We start from the raw sequence: 13,731 nt of genomic DNA, 5'->3' as shown, positions 1-13,731 counted from the left end.
ACATGGTTAAACAACAACAACAAGCAAGGAGGCATGGACAACAAAGAACACATGCAGGCTTATGGCAAAAGCACACTGGCTGGCTACACAAAAGTAGAAACATGCAGAAAGATTCTAGCTTTTCTCTATCCACGGAGTACAAAAATACACATATTCTCGTTATTTGTCATTGTAAGCTATAAAACAGAGCAGAAGAAAGAAAAACAGTCCACCATTTTCGTTGTTGTAAACAGCTGCTTCAATTATGCTTCCTGACCTAACCTGTCTTTTACCGCAGTTGCTGCCTCTGACAGCAGGCATTGTGACATCAGAACTCACTTGTAATAACTTATAATAGTTCAGTTCTGACATCTTTTGTTAATAAACGGCAACTGAGTGTGTCACTAGTCACAGATTATAAATAAATTAGAGAAGTGCACTTATACAGGAATGACAGAATCCCATGTATTATGAATTAGTATGTAGCAGAAGACACAGAGTGAAGAGGTACATGGAGATGTCAGAGGAACACTCCCACTTTCCCCATCCCACTTGCCCCAACTCATTTGTTATATCATCGACCAGATCTTATTTTTTTGGCCAGTCCTAGAATGCACAGTTCTATTGGCTAAATAACTAGAACTGACTGAAAGTGTCATATGATATGGCCCACCTGGCTGCAATAAATGCATTGATGGAAAATAAAAACAATATGCATTCCCTCTTTACTACAACTTGATTTTCGTTGTGCTGCTTTAAAATTTTCTGTTATTTCTGTATCGAGCATTTCAAACTAGAATGTGCATATTATGTAGGGATGCCACCTGTCTAGTTTTATACCGGTATAAGTGGTATTTTAACATCCTTCCAGTAAAAAAACCCCAAATCACCTAAATGCTGTCTAAATGTTAAAAGAAAACAAAACACTTTAAAATCTGTTCTACAGATGTCCTGATAATTAAAGTAAACAAAGACAGAAAGGCAATGTTGAAGATGAATAGAAACCATTTCATTTAAAGTTCTACTAAAGAATCCAGTCTGGGCCTTTGCTAAATCCTAAAACATGAACAGATGGCTGGTATTGTTCTCTGGGAAAGGTGGCAACCTTAATAACAAGTAATATTTTCACATCTTTTATTTATATCCCTCTTCCTGGCTAGGGAACATTTCATTCTAGACACAATAAATGGTTCTATTGGGAAACATGAAGAGTCTTGTTGCCATCAGGCAATGTAATGATTTACCCAAGCGATTTCTGTATAGACAGGTATTGTCTTCACCCAGGCTTGAATCAATACAAACAGCAAAGGCTGTAGAAATAATTATGTGGTCAAGAAATCTCCTTTACTGAACCATGAGACTGGAAGTTCAAACAAAGCTAGCAATTCCATTTCTCACATCACAATCCTTGTTACCTCCATTAAGCTGGGGACATATATGCTGCTTCACTCCATTTGTAAAACAATCCTGACAAGGAAAAGGAAAATTAGTGATCATTCAAAGACAAAGGAAGGGTGTCGAGAGATAAAGGGAGGCGAAAAGTGAAAAACATTCACAGAAAACTAGCAGCAAGGATGCTTAGCCCTTGCAAATGAGGTAAAATGTAAGGTTAGTTGAGGGTTAACATAAGGGACTCAAGATTGATAAAAGCGAGTTAAAAACTAAAGAAAGACAATTATAGCCATCCACTGGAATAGTAAGACCATGGGAAATGCAGTTATGAGAAATGACAATGACCCAATTTATTTTGTGGCCCCCATTTCTTTCTGTCTGATTTTGATGGCTTTAGAACTCTGTGAACTTTACCTGTTCTAAACAGTAGCAAAGTGTCTGTGCTTACCCCTTTAAAATGTGATGTAAACTTTAACTGCTGGTTCTAAGTTAAGCCTAACTGCTCTGTGCCAAGCTACCAGAGGGTTTCCTTGTGACTGCACCCTGACAGAAATTGTGGCGCCTGCTTGAATAGTGTTCACTCCCCTCAACCAGCAACCTAATTTTTAACACTGGTTGTTCAGTGGGGAGATTTGGCCTTGTGTTTGTGCTGTGCCATACAGTGAATTTGTGTTACAGTAAAATGCCAGATAAATTATTTGATACATTGTCAAGTTTCTTTAACATTTTCTTTGATTTGCCTTTTTGCTTTTTCCAAATTCACTCTCATTCTACCTAACTGTCTGTGACCATACCTGAAGAAATTGAATTCGAGCTCATCAAACTGGAGAGCTACACAGTGGCTGAGCTCAATGATTTCTGTGAGGAATGGGGAATTCCAACCAAAAAGGACACCAACAAGTTGGAGTTTAAGGAAGCTCTGAGGGCCTTGGGGAGGTTAATCAGTCTCTGGCAGCAACATATGACCAGGATGAGGAAGATAATGTGGAGGATTCAGCACACAGGGGAGGGTTAAGTTTTGCCTACAGAATTAGACAACCCTTCCAGAGCAGAAAGCAATGTGTCCTCCCAAGGTCTGTCTCCAGAGGAGCTGATGGGCAGAGAAGCAGATAGGGAGTTTAGGCTGCAGATGACCAAACCTGAGACAGAGGAAAAGAAACTGGCAATAAAGGCTGAGGCAAAAAGAGCTTTGGAGGAGAGAAAAATGTTATAAGTGTTACTGCAGTGTACAAAGGAGATCAAGGACCCCACATACCTAAAGTCCTGGTGACCAGGTTTGAGGTGGGGGATGAAATGGATAGGTGGGTTGCAGCCATTGAGGTAACCCTTAGAATACATAGCGTTCCAGAGGAGTTTGGGGGCAAGGGGCAGTATATGAAGGCAAATGTCATGTAAGGAATAGATACCTTGTTGGCTTTAGAGGTGGCTGACCCGATGTCCCACACCTCTATGAAAGCAGACCTTATTGCTAAGTTTAGTCCCACCCCAAAGGGATACTGCTTAAGCTTCAGGGGCAGTGACAACTGACTGGCCAGCCTTGGGTAGATTTTCTGGCCATCTCCAGTAAGGCACTGAATGGTTGGGTGAAAGGCAGCCAAGTGAGTAGCTTTGAAGGGCTGCATGATCTAATTTTGAGAGAACACATTCTCAGTAACTGCATACTGAGACTTATAAAAAATAAGGCAGATGCCTGGTGTTATCTTACCATATAGCAAGGTTACACAATAAAAATCCAATCAATACCTTAATTATTTCAACCTCGACTAAAGATAAAAATAAAAAACACAAAAAATCTCAAAATATATTTGTCAAGTCAAAAATGTACATGTATTGATTTTCTGTTCACTAACAGCCTCATGCATCAACCCAAAATCCAGTCGGTAAAATACCGATTCGGTAATAGCTCCCGGTATTAAGTAAAAAATACCCAATCCCAATGCATCAAACCAAAAGCAGAAATCGCTATTTAAGGAATCCTTAAATAGCGATTCTTTAAATAGGGATTCCTTAAATACCGATTCCTTAAATAGCGATTGCATTTAAGGAATCCCAAAGTGAGATTCCTTAAATGCAATGCATCAAAGTTAAAAAATTAGCGATTTCGCTAATAGGGGGAGCAAATTACCATGAAGATGAACTGCATGGTAATTTGCAAAAACTTTGAAAAATGCACTTTTGTGCATTTTTCAAAGTTTCATGTTGCGCACACACATGCCCTTAGAGCATGTGTGTGTGCAACATATGTGCACATATCATTTTCAGGGGTGCAACAGGGTGTCCTTTTGACACCCTGGCACCCTTGAAAGTGCTCCCGCTATTAGCGATTCGGTAATACCGAATCGCTAATACAGACTGGCTTTACATTCATTCCTATGGGCCTCCAAGCCCATAGGAATGAATGGGTAGGTATTCCTTATTACCGATTCGGTATTACCGATTCGGTAATAAGGAATATTAAGGAATCGCTATTTGAATAGCGATTCCTACATGCATAGTCTTTTGCTATTCCTTATTAGCGATTCCTTATTTTTCGCTAATAAGGAATCGCAAAAGGCATTGTTGATGCATAGGCCCCTAAATCATTATACAACCAAGTAACCTACCCCCATAGGGAAAGGCCGCCTTTGTATGTGAAGGAGAAATATTCTAAAATAATTATAAGGGTAATGTACAAAAACATTTAATCAAATGAAAGCAAATATTGCTGAGGTAATATTGACATTTAGTATCATCTGACAGAAGCTGATACTTACTGGGTAAGCAGCAGAGTAACCGCACTATCTGGTCCGAGTGCAAGGTTGGATGGAGGCAAATGCAAACTGATGTGTGAGCATGCTGTGAGGGAGTGTGGCACTCCACACTTTATGGTTAAGCTTTCGTCAAAGGGCATATGGAGCAATATATTTAAATAACCTCTATGGTTAGGTACACATCAAGCGGAGCTAGAACACACACTCTTCAATGTTTTTTAAAATATTAGATTTCCTGAAGGGCATGCCAAAGAGAAAGAGAAAAACCAAGAATAATAAGGAAAAATAATTATTTATTGCAAATTGTGACTGAAAAGTAATACATGGAAAAAAGGGGTTGAGGCAGATTCAAACTCAAGTTATCAGCGAACAGTGCTCTGTAATTAGAAGGCTTCTATGATCGAGTAACGAGTAAAGGCTCTGAAGTGTGCAATGTTTAATTTTATATTTCAACATTCAGTTTCCTGATATGTAAACATCATGACAAAATAAAGAGAAAATACATTGATGTAGAATGTTGTGCACAATCATAATAATAATAAAGAACTGTTACCAAAATTACCAAACCTGAGGGGTAATCTGGATTTGAACCTTGCTTATTCATATCCTTTGTATTCCAAATATAGGAACTTGGCAGTGCACTATAACCCACACAGAGAGTGATCTTTGCATTTATTTCCAAAAGGGTATCACTATGCAGAAAATTCCAATTTGTTATAACATAGAAAAGCATGAACCATACTCTGCTGAATTTAGTTTGAAAATACAAAAATGTTACTTGTTTATTAATGTGTGGTCCCTGTATCTGCCTGTCTCACTTCTACTTTTTAAACAACTAAGGTGCTGCTTCCAATATTCTTTTACTGCTCTTTTTGTGAAACCCACATAAATGTTTAGCCACGCACAAAGAATTGTATATACAAATATTTGTGTGTCAGTTTGGGAAATCAAGCACACAATAGTCTAGTTGTTTTAGAGCATCAAAGAAAGAATATGATTTGTCTAAAGTATATGAGCAATAAATACAATTGGAGCATTTGAAAAACCCTTTGACATCAATCAACATTGTTTTTTGGGTTTGTGCTTGGCAGTATTAATATGTGTCACTTGAACTAAAATAATTTCTCGGAGTTTGACCTCCTTCCAAAGGTGATGGCTAGTGTACTAGTTGTGTGTTTTGATATGGCTTTTCCAATAGGCAAATTATACAAAGGCCAGTGTTTTCTAAAGATTCTAAATAATAATATGTATCTGATTACTTTCTTTTGAACAATTATTTATAAATCTCAACTCAGAATCTGATTCTCAACTATACGTCTATTTTTTGGACTGTAGCAATTTATGTCCAGATTTGGAGAGAGACAATTTTGTAGCAGTGAATACTGTATTGGGATCATAGCCTCTATCTGAGAAGCGTTTCTCAAGTTTCTTGCCAAAAATCTGCCTCAGAACTACATTAACTACTAGCTCAAGAAAGCTCTCCAAAAGGAATGTTACTAATTTGTTGTTTCAGATGAGAGGAGGTAGGTTGTAAAATATTATTTACTGATGTTGTTTTCCCAAGTTGGTTTCCTATATTGCTTATTTTAGATCCTTTTATCAGCAATAAAAATGTCCGTGTCCAAAAAAGTAATCCTTGAATTACTGTATCCCAGGGTGAGTTCAATGTTAATATTGTTGTGTTTAATCTTTTATGATTATCCAAATGAAGCAGCATCTTCTTTTCATATTAAAAAGATGTCATCTATGAATCGTAGCCACAATAATAGGCATGGCTCATAACTCTGTGGCTAAATCTGTGACAGTTGCTCTTTCTTAAATTAACCCACTGAGAGGGATGCATACGAAGGGGCAAAACTATATCCCATCGTGATCCCTCTTATTTGGCAACAAAGGGTGTTTTCACAATAGAAAATATTGTTAGTGAGAACAAAGTCTGTTAGTTCTAATAACATACTACTATGGAGTAATATGTTGTCCAGTATATAAGAAATGCTGAAAACATCTTCTGCCTGTCTCATGGTCTATACATATTTATAGGGATCTTACATCCATTGTGACTAGTATCAAGTCTTGCCCCCATGGAATATCATAAATGTGCAGTTTCCAGACACCGTTCACATAGATACTCTAGAAAGAGTGAAGTTTATTTCAGTAAGGGACATACGATCTCACTTGAACCTATAAATATGGAAATCATCCCTTGAATAATATAACTTGTGGGGGCTTGTTGGAAGAGCTAGTTGATAGCAACTTTATGTAATGGTAATAGCATAGAAGGCGAACGACATTCAGAGACTCTGACTGAGGTCACAAGGAGTGGATGGGATTGGGGCACTACAAATCAACCACTTCGGTGGACAGACTGGCCATGTTGGTGGCGATGCAGGCCAAGAGTGATAGTGGTTGACCGAGTGAAAGCAACCGAAGACTCGGTCTCTACACTACGGCAATCTACCAAGACATTAGAGACAACTGTTAATAAGCTTCAAATGACGACGACGGAATTGGAGGCACGGGGTGAAGATTATGAAGGGCGCGCACAGAGAAATAATGTGTGAATTTTAGGAATACCGAAGAGGGCTGAGGGCCAGGCCATGGATCTTTTCGTGGAGGACCTGATCCAGAATCATCTACAACCCCAAACTCTCTCCCCGGTACTTTTCAGTTGAACATGCTCACCGGGTGCCCGGTGGCCCTCCGAAACCGGGTGCACCACGCACCCTATCCTGGCAAGAATTTTCAAATAAAGGAACAGAGACATAATTTTGCAAACAGCCTGTACAGCCCCCCCCTTAAAGTATGAGAACTCTACAATAACCTTTTTCCCGGATTTCACAATAAAGGTGCAGAGAATGAGGCGTTCCTTCTGGGATTTGAAGCGCGCACTTCAAGATAAGGACATAAAGTATGCAATGCTTTATCCGGCTAGGATGAGGGTGGTGCCAGAGGGGAAATCATGGGTTTTGTAACCCCAGAGGAGGCCTGGGAGCAGATGGAAGGGTGGTGAACCCTTGGAGGCCATAGACCTAATTCTCAGAGACCCGCACAGGGTCAAGAAAGTTGTCAAGATAATCGTGGACACAAACACAGATTGGAGAAGGAAACGAACCAGACCAACAACGTTTGGCAGCCTAGAGACTCTCAAGAAAATTAGTTAAATTAGATTTGTTCAAATGGACCCTGATGACATCTTCTGGTTTGTAACGAGTGTAATGGAGATTATCAAATATTGTAATACTTTGCGGTGGAGCTGTGTGGTAAGATATTAATCAGTACTGTTTAGAATAACAATATGGGGCAATTTTCTTTTTTGCAATCAATTTGTTTAGAACTAGGATTTACATGGGCCTTCGATAAAATGTGCCACCGAGCTTAACGCGTAGAAGACTAAGGGGTATTAAACTGGTCAGCTAGGAGTTAGCTAAGCCGCGTTCCCCAACACTGTGTTCAACGGGTAATGGAATACAGGCATTCTGCACAGTTGGGGGGTGGGCCGTTCTACGTCCATGCTGCAGGGAGGCAGGGAGGGGGGTGGGTTTGAGAAGTTACGTAAGGAAAAGTTACAGAGTTGTTAAATGTTTAAAATGGAATTTGAAAGAAACAGCTTGCAGTGCAGGTGTTGGGTAGACACTATGGGTAGGACGAAAGATATCACAAGTGCTCGGAGAGTTCGATGTGACGCCATCAGACACTCATGAAGTCATGACGCACGGAGAGGTAGTCATAATCCTCGGCACCCGCATTGGGCACCCTCAAAAGCCGCTAGATGCCTGTTGACCTGATATTAGCTCCACCACCCTGCAATTTTAAGGTACTCTTGTGGAATGTAAATGGGCTGGGGGACAGAATTAAGCGGGGAGTAGTATTGCAATATCTGAAGCGACAAGCCCCTGATGTAGTATTGCTGCAAGAGACTCATATACTGAGGGCCTCCTTTTGTGCTCTAAATAGATGGGGATATAAATTGGTTGTGCATGCTGGGTACACCAAAGATTTAGGGTTGCACATACTTAACCTGCCCAGGGGGACCTGTTAATAGGAGGAAACTGTAATGCTGCCCTCAACGGGAACCTGAATAGAAAACCACCCAAGCAAAGGGAGGCCGCCGGAAAGGCGCTAGAAGAACTTGTTAGGGCAATGGGCTCAATAAAAGTCTTGATCGCTCTGGAGAGCAGGGGTCTTCAAAGTGTGGGGCGCGACCCCCAGGGGGGCTGTGGAGTGCTGCAAAGGGGGTCGCGCATTCCCGGTCACACTTCTGCCCAGGCCCATACAACTACAAGGGATTCAGCCCCTCTCCTCCCCCGTAGTGTGTCTCAGCTCGAGCTGCTGTGGGCTCCGCTGGGCAGTGTTTGCAGACTTATCTCCAGCACAGCACGGCACGCCTGAGTTTTTCACAGGTCTTTAAAGACCATTTGCATGTTTACATACCTTTTGTAAACTGGTTAATGAGGCTTAGTTTCTCCCGCAAGGAAAACAGACGCAGGCCCCCTCCTCTCTCCCCTCCCACTGCTGCCTCCTCATCTCCTCATCTTTTTTTTTCCCCTTCCTTCGCTTGGTCACATTGCACTTGAGGAGAAATTTAAGCTAAATATATTTCCCCCATCCTGTAAATGAAGCCTCGCCCTCAGTTCAGCAGCAGGGATGTTAAATTCATCTGGCTTGAGAGGAAACTCTAGAAGGCAACCCACCCAAGATGCCAGCCACATTCACGCAGACACACCTATGCATAACAAGAGGGCCATGAGCACGTCAAGAGGCCCGAGTGCTGAAAGCCGGGGAAGTCACTCTACTCTCCAGACTGGGGGATGGGCCCTGCTTCCAAGAACAGGAAGAAGGACCCTTTGATGCCACGGATCTGACACCCGGAGGGCAGCAAGGGTGGGCTCAGGCGTCTCATCTTAGACTAAAGGCTTGGAGCTACTTGAACAATTTTAGTTATAATTTTAATGTGCATCGTACATTTAAATGCACCAGTGTTTCCTTTTGCCTGTTGCAATACGCGGATAATTCCTTCTGTCCACGAGTTTGTACTCAGGGAAAGTGAAAAATATCTCAATCTCTTCACAAGCTGGAGGTTTAAAGCTTTTTTGGGGCTTTTTCTTAACATCCTCACATTGAAGGTAAGGGACAGCTCTGACGAAGGACAGAATGGAAATGCTCAGGTGGAAATGGGCTGAGGGAGAGAACTGGATAGGGTTCTAGTATATGGAATGCGTGAAAAGGAAGAAATGGCAAGAGCTAGTGTGATGAGTGAGGGGAGTGGGATGCCTTACTTCCAACTTTGGTAAACACTCAAGAAGTATATTTACGATTTAAGAGAGAAGTGTCTACAGTTCACGCACATGTGAGGATAGAATGCCATTAAGAAAGACCCATGCCCCCACAGATCCGGCCACCACCGGTCACACCCGAATTATTTTCACCTATCAAAGAATTTTCAAAGTTTTTCAGTTTGCATAAGATACCAAAATAATGCAGTGGGCACCTGATTTTTTATAATTAGTTCAAAATAGTAAGAAAGCACCAGGACACATAGAGATGGGGAGGACGGACGTAGCTTCCATTGGTACATCAGGTGTAGTGCACCAGGGCCCAGAGGACTGAGGGGCACACTGAACCATGATTATTTCTGAATTTCATAATTCAGGTAGCAGTCAGTACGTATATTTCCTCCTTTGCACCAGGGCCCATGACACAGTAGCTACAGTATTGTGCTGCATAACTAAATACTTATAAGGTCCCAAAAGCGAGACCTATTGGCTATGCCAATGCTTGTTTTTCTAGTTCCATTACCCCCTGGGCACCCACTCTACAAATGTAAGGAACAGGGATTTTACATTTACTGCAGTAGTGTGAGAATGCATTTCATGAAAAGAAATATAAGGTAGGGTTGCCAAAAGAAAAATACCAGCCATTTGATGTTTAAAGAGCCTGCAAAGGCCTCCTCTTGACACTAAATAGGATTGTAAATAAAACCATATGCATTCATTCCTAATGTGACTTTTCTGTCTTTGTTCCCTTTAATTATCAGTCATGGATCATTGACGCAGCCCTAGAACACAATTAAAAGTGCTTTCTATTTATATTTGCTGTTCGAAGTATGCATGGATAAGTGATGAAAAATACAGCTTTAGGTGACTGCTTATTTTTGTACCGTCTGGGACATCAAAATAATGAGCAGGCAACCCTAACCATAGGACTGGAAGTGTATTGCCGGATCAGTATATTATTTATTTCCTCCACCCTCGATCCCTGCTTAATGCCATAATAGCAATAGTTTAACTTATATCTGAAACCCTACGCCGCCGTCAATAATATGCTGAGTTACTTCAAGTGTCTGGGAATGCACCCTGCATTCAGAGAACTCACTTCACATTCTCACACTTCACTTTCACACTCACCCTGCACTCACAGCAATCACAATGCACTCACACTGATCACCATGCACTCACATCATTCACCTGCTCACCCTGCACTCACAGCGATCACTCTGCATTCACAATGCACTTGCCCTGTTCACCCTGTACCTTACCCTGCAGTCACACTACTTATCTGCACTCATCCTGCACTCATGTGACACCTCATTCACCTGCCCCCTCACCGCTCAATTTGCAACTCACTCAAACAAGCCCATCATTAACCATGCATTCATTGTCCCACTCTGCACTTACATCTGCACCCAAATTCATATAATCACCTCACTCATCCTGCAGTCACTCCTTTTTCCCTACTCTCACACTGTTGCATCTCTCACCGTGGACTCACATGGTCACTCTTGCCATCCACAGAGTGCAGAGGGTTAATGTGCCTGCTACAAAGAACATGTACTATGCAGATCACAGAACTGAGTGTGAGTAAACTATGAGTAGCACTATAAATAAAAATTAATGTTTGTCAGAAAGGTGCTACAGAGAGATGAGCTGCATTGTTGGTGAGTGGTAGTGAGGGAATTTATGGAGAAGGAGGAAACTGGGGAAGGGGCACCAAAAAAGACTGTTGCACCGTGTGTCACCAGTGCTAGGGCCAGGCCTGCCTGGGACTGTAGGCCCCCCGTGAAGTTTGGGTGTAGTGGCTCCCCTGCTTCCGCCTATTACTATTATTTTTTACATTTGTAGTGCGCTACTGTTACCAAAAGGTGTCATGGGGCTAATAGCCATCTGCTGCCTGAAGGCAAATGAGAAACACACAGAAGGGGAAGGCGAACCAGCCAATTGGGGTGACCTACAGAACATAGAGCCAGGTTTTTATATCTTCCTAAAGGATAATAGATTCTTGGTGGAGCGAAGCAACGGAGGATGCACATTCCATAACTATTCGTCTTGCACCAAAACAGCATGACCGACAATTTGTGCCTTCCTGAGTTAAGGAACAATAAGCAGAGTGGCACAGGCCAAGAGGAGCATATGGGTCAAACCAGTGTGCTCGGTGAGGAGAGATGAGAGGATGAGAAAGTACAGCAAGGGTGTAGGAGAATTCGATTGAAGAGGTCAGGGATGAGGAGAAATGTGAAATGCCGAAGGGTAGTGCAGACACGTAAGAAGTGAGTGTGAGGGAAAGTTGAAGGCACAGAGGAGGGCTACTGTTAAACTGTGAGAGAAGATAGCTGAGAGATGATCTGTGACCTAAAAAGTAATTTGATGCGACATGGATGAGGGACAGCAGCGATCGGGGAAGAGAGGGAGTACTGGGGTGGATGCTGAGCAGTGATTAATTTGTAACAAAACATGTGCCAGGGACCTCACCAGTAGGCCACTCCAACTTTAACCACCCACCCATTGCCTTGCCAGTGCGGCCAATGACAATACCTATGGAACTACCAATCATAACACTTGTACAAGTGTGACTATTTCAAGCCCCCAAGGCTATAAGAATGGCATGGATGTCAGGAGTTTATCGTTTTTAATGTATATTGAATTAATAAACAGCTGTTCTGCTCATCTCTAAATTACACAGAGCCACCATGTGGCAGACGGTCATAGTGCCAGTGTGCACAATTAGGTGCCAGTGCGGAGCACCGGAAACCACCTCCTCAAATTAAGCACTGGTGCTGAGGTAACAGAGGAGAGGGACATTGTTTAAAGAAGGTGTGGAAGAACAAAGGAGAGATGTGCAAGATGAATGGGGGGACTGGAGAGGTGTAAGATACAAATAGACAACAATTTGAATGGAGAGACTTGAGGTGATTGAGAAGTGCGTAGAAAAAGAATGAAAGCAGCCGGGTCAGAGGAGACTGCACCACCAGAATCAGTCACTAGCAATATGCAATATTGCCCACCTCAAACGTTCTGCTGCTTGTAGAACGTCAATAAATACTTGAAAATGGATTGGATGAGAGGAAATATGATGACACAGGTAAATCAAGTACAATACAAAACAAATCAAATATCAATGTTTTGTATCTTCCGTCTTTTATTTTCCTTGTTATAATTCGTAAAAACAGCCAGCTGGCTGTTTTTCCGAAGTATAACAAGGAAAATAAAGTACGTTCCAAATGGGCAGAGGATGTAGGGGATATGAGTGATAAAGAGTGGTTAGAGGCATTGGCATCCCCCCGGGAAGTGGCGATACATTCCTGATTCAAATGAATACAACTAAAGATTTTGCATAGAGCAAATTACAATAGTATGATGCTAGTTAAAATGGGTACACTAAGCTCCCCGTTGTGCCCTAGGGGCTGTCGGCAGGTTGGGACATTTATATTCCAATGGTGGGATTGTCCAGCTCTTAGGGTTTATTGGGATAAAATAACATCGAGCATGCTGACAATATGTGGAAAAGAAGTGAGAATCTCACCCAGATGATGCCTCCTCAACATGTGGGACGTAACGGACCTCACGGCGACAGAGATAACCTGGGTCTCCCTTGGGTGTATGGTAGCTAAGAGCAACATTGCAAGAACCTGGAGGGGAGTAACTAGGCCTAGATTCCAGGACCGGGAGGCAGATATGGATTGGTGCATGCAGGCGGAAAGAGTGGTTTATGAAGGGAGAGGATGCCCACAAAAATGGTCCAAGATCTGGGGAGAATAGAATAAAAGAAGAGGGATGGTATGCATGCCAATTGATGGCCCTCCTTCCCGGGGGGCGAGGAAGGGTGGAGGGAGATGCTTGAACTACAGATGACCACTAAAGGATTGCTGCGACTGATGTCTGTCCTATGTAATGATAATTTTAGAAATATAAGCATGCACTGCTCCAAATTGATGTCAAATGTCAATGTGTTGAAATTGTTAATCAATAAAGCATTTTTTTTTTAAAGAGAGTGATATTGATTGACACTTATACCTGAAAAAGTCCTCTAAATGAAGACAGAAGTATGGAACAACACTTCACCATCTCCCAGGTGGATAAGGACACTTTCGTCACATTCGGCATTCCTAGGTCAGAGAATCATGCTGGTGCAAGCGCAGTGCCCTAGAGCTACTGACAAAAAAGAAACTATGTTAGGAATCCCTTACCATCTTGCAAATCTCTATAATCTATGTGGCAGTCCTGCTGGTGCCAATTAGACCATAAAATGCATTACCAGTGTGCCTGGGATCCTATGACTCAGAAGCCTGGACTCCAAGCATGGGTCTCTGCTCGAATGAATACATCAATCACCTCCA

Source organism: Triturus cristatus, chromosome 3_1, assembly GCF_964204655.1.
Source record: "Triturus cristatus chromosome 3_1, aTriCri1.1, whole genome shotgun sequence".
Lineage (NCBI taxonomy): Eukaryota > Metazoa > Chordata > Amphibia > Caudata > Salamandridae > Triturus > Triturus cristatus.
The sequence above is the reverse complement of the archived record's forward strand: the minus strand, read 5'-3'. Positions refer to the sequence as shown.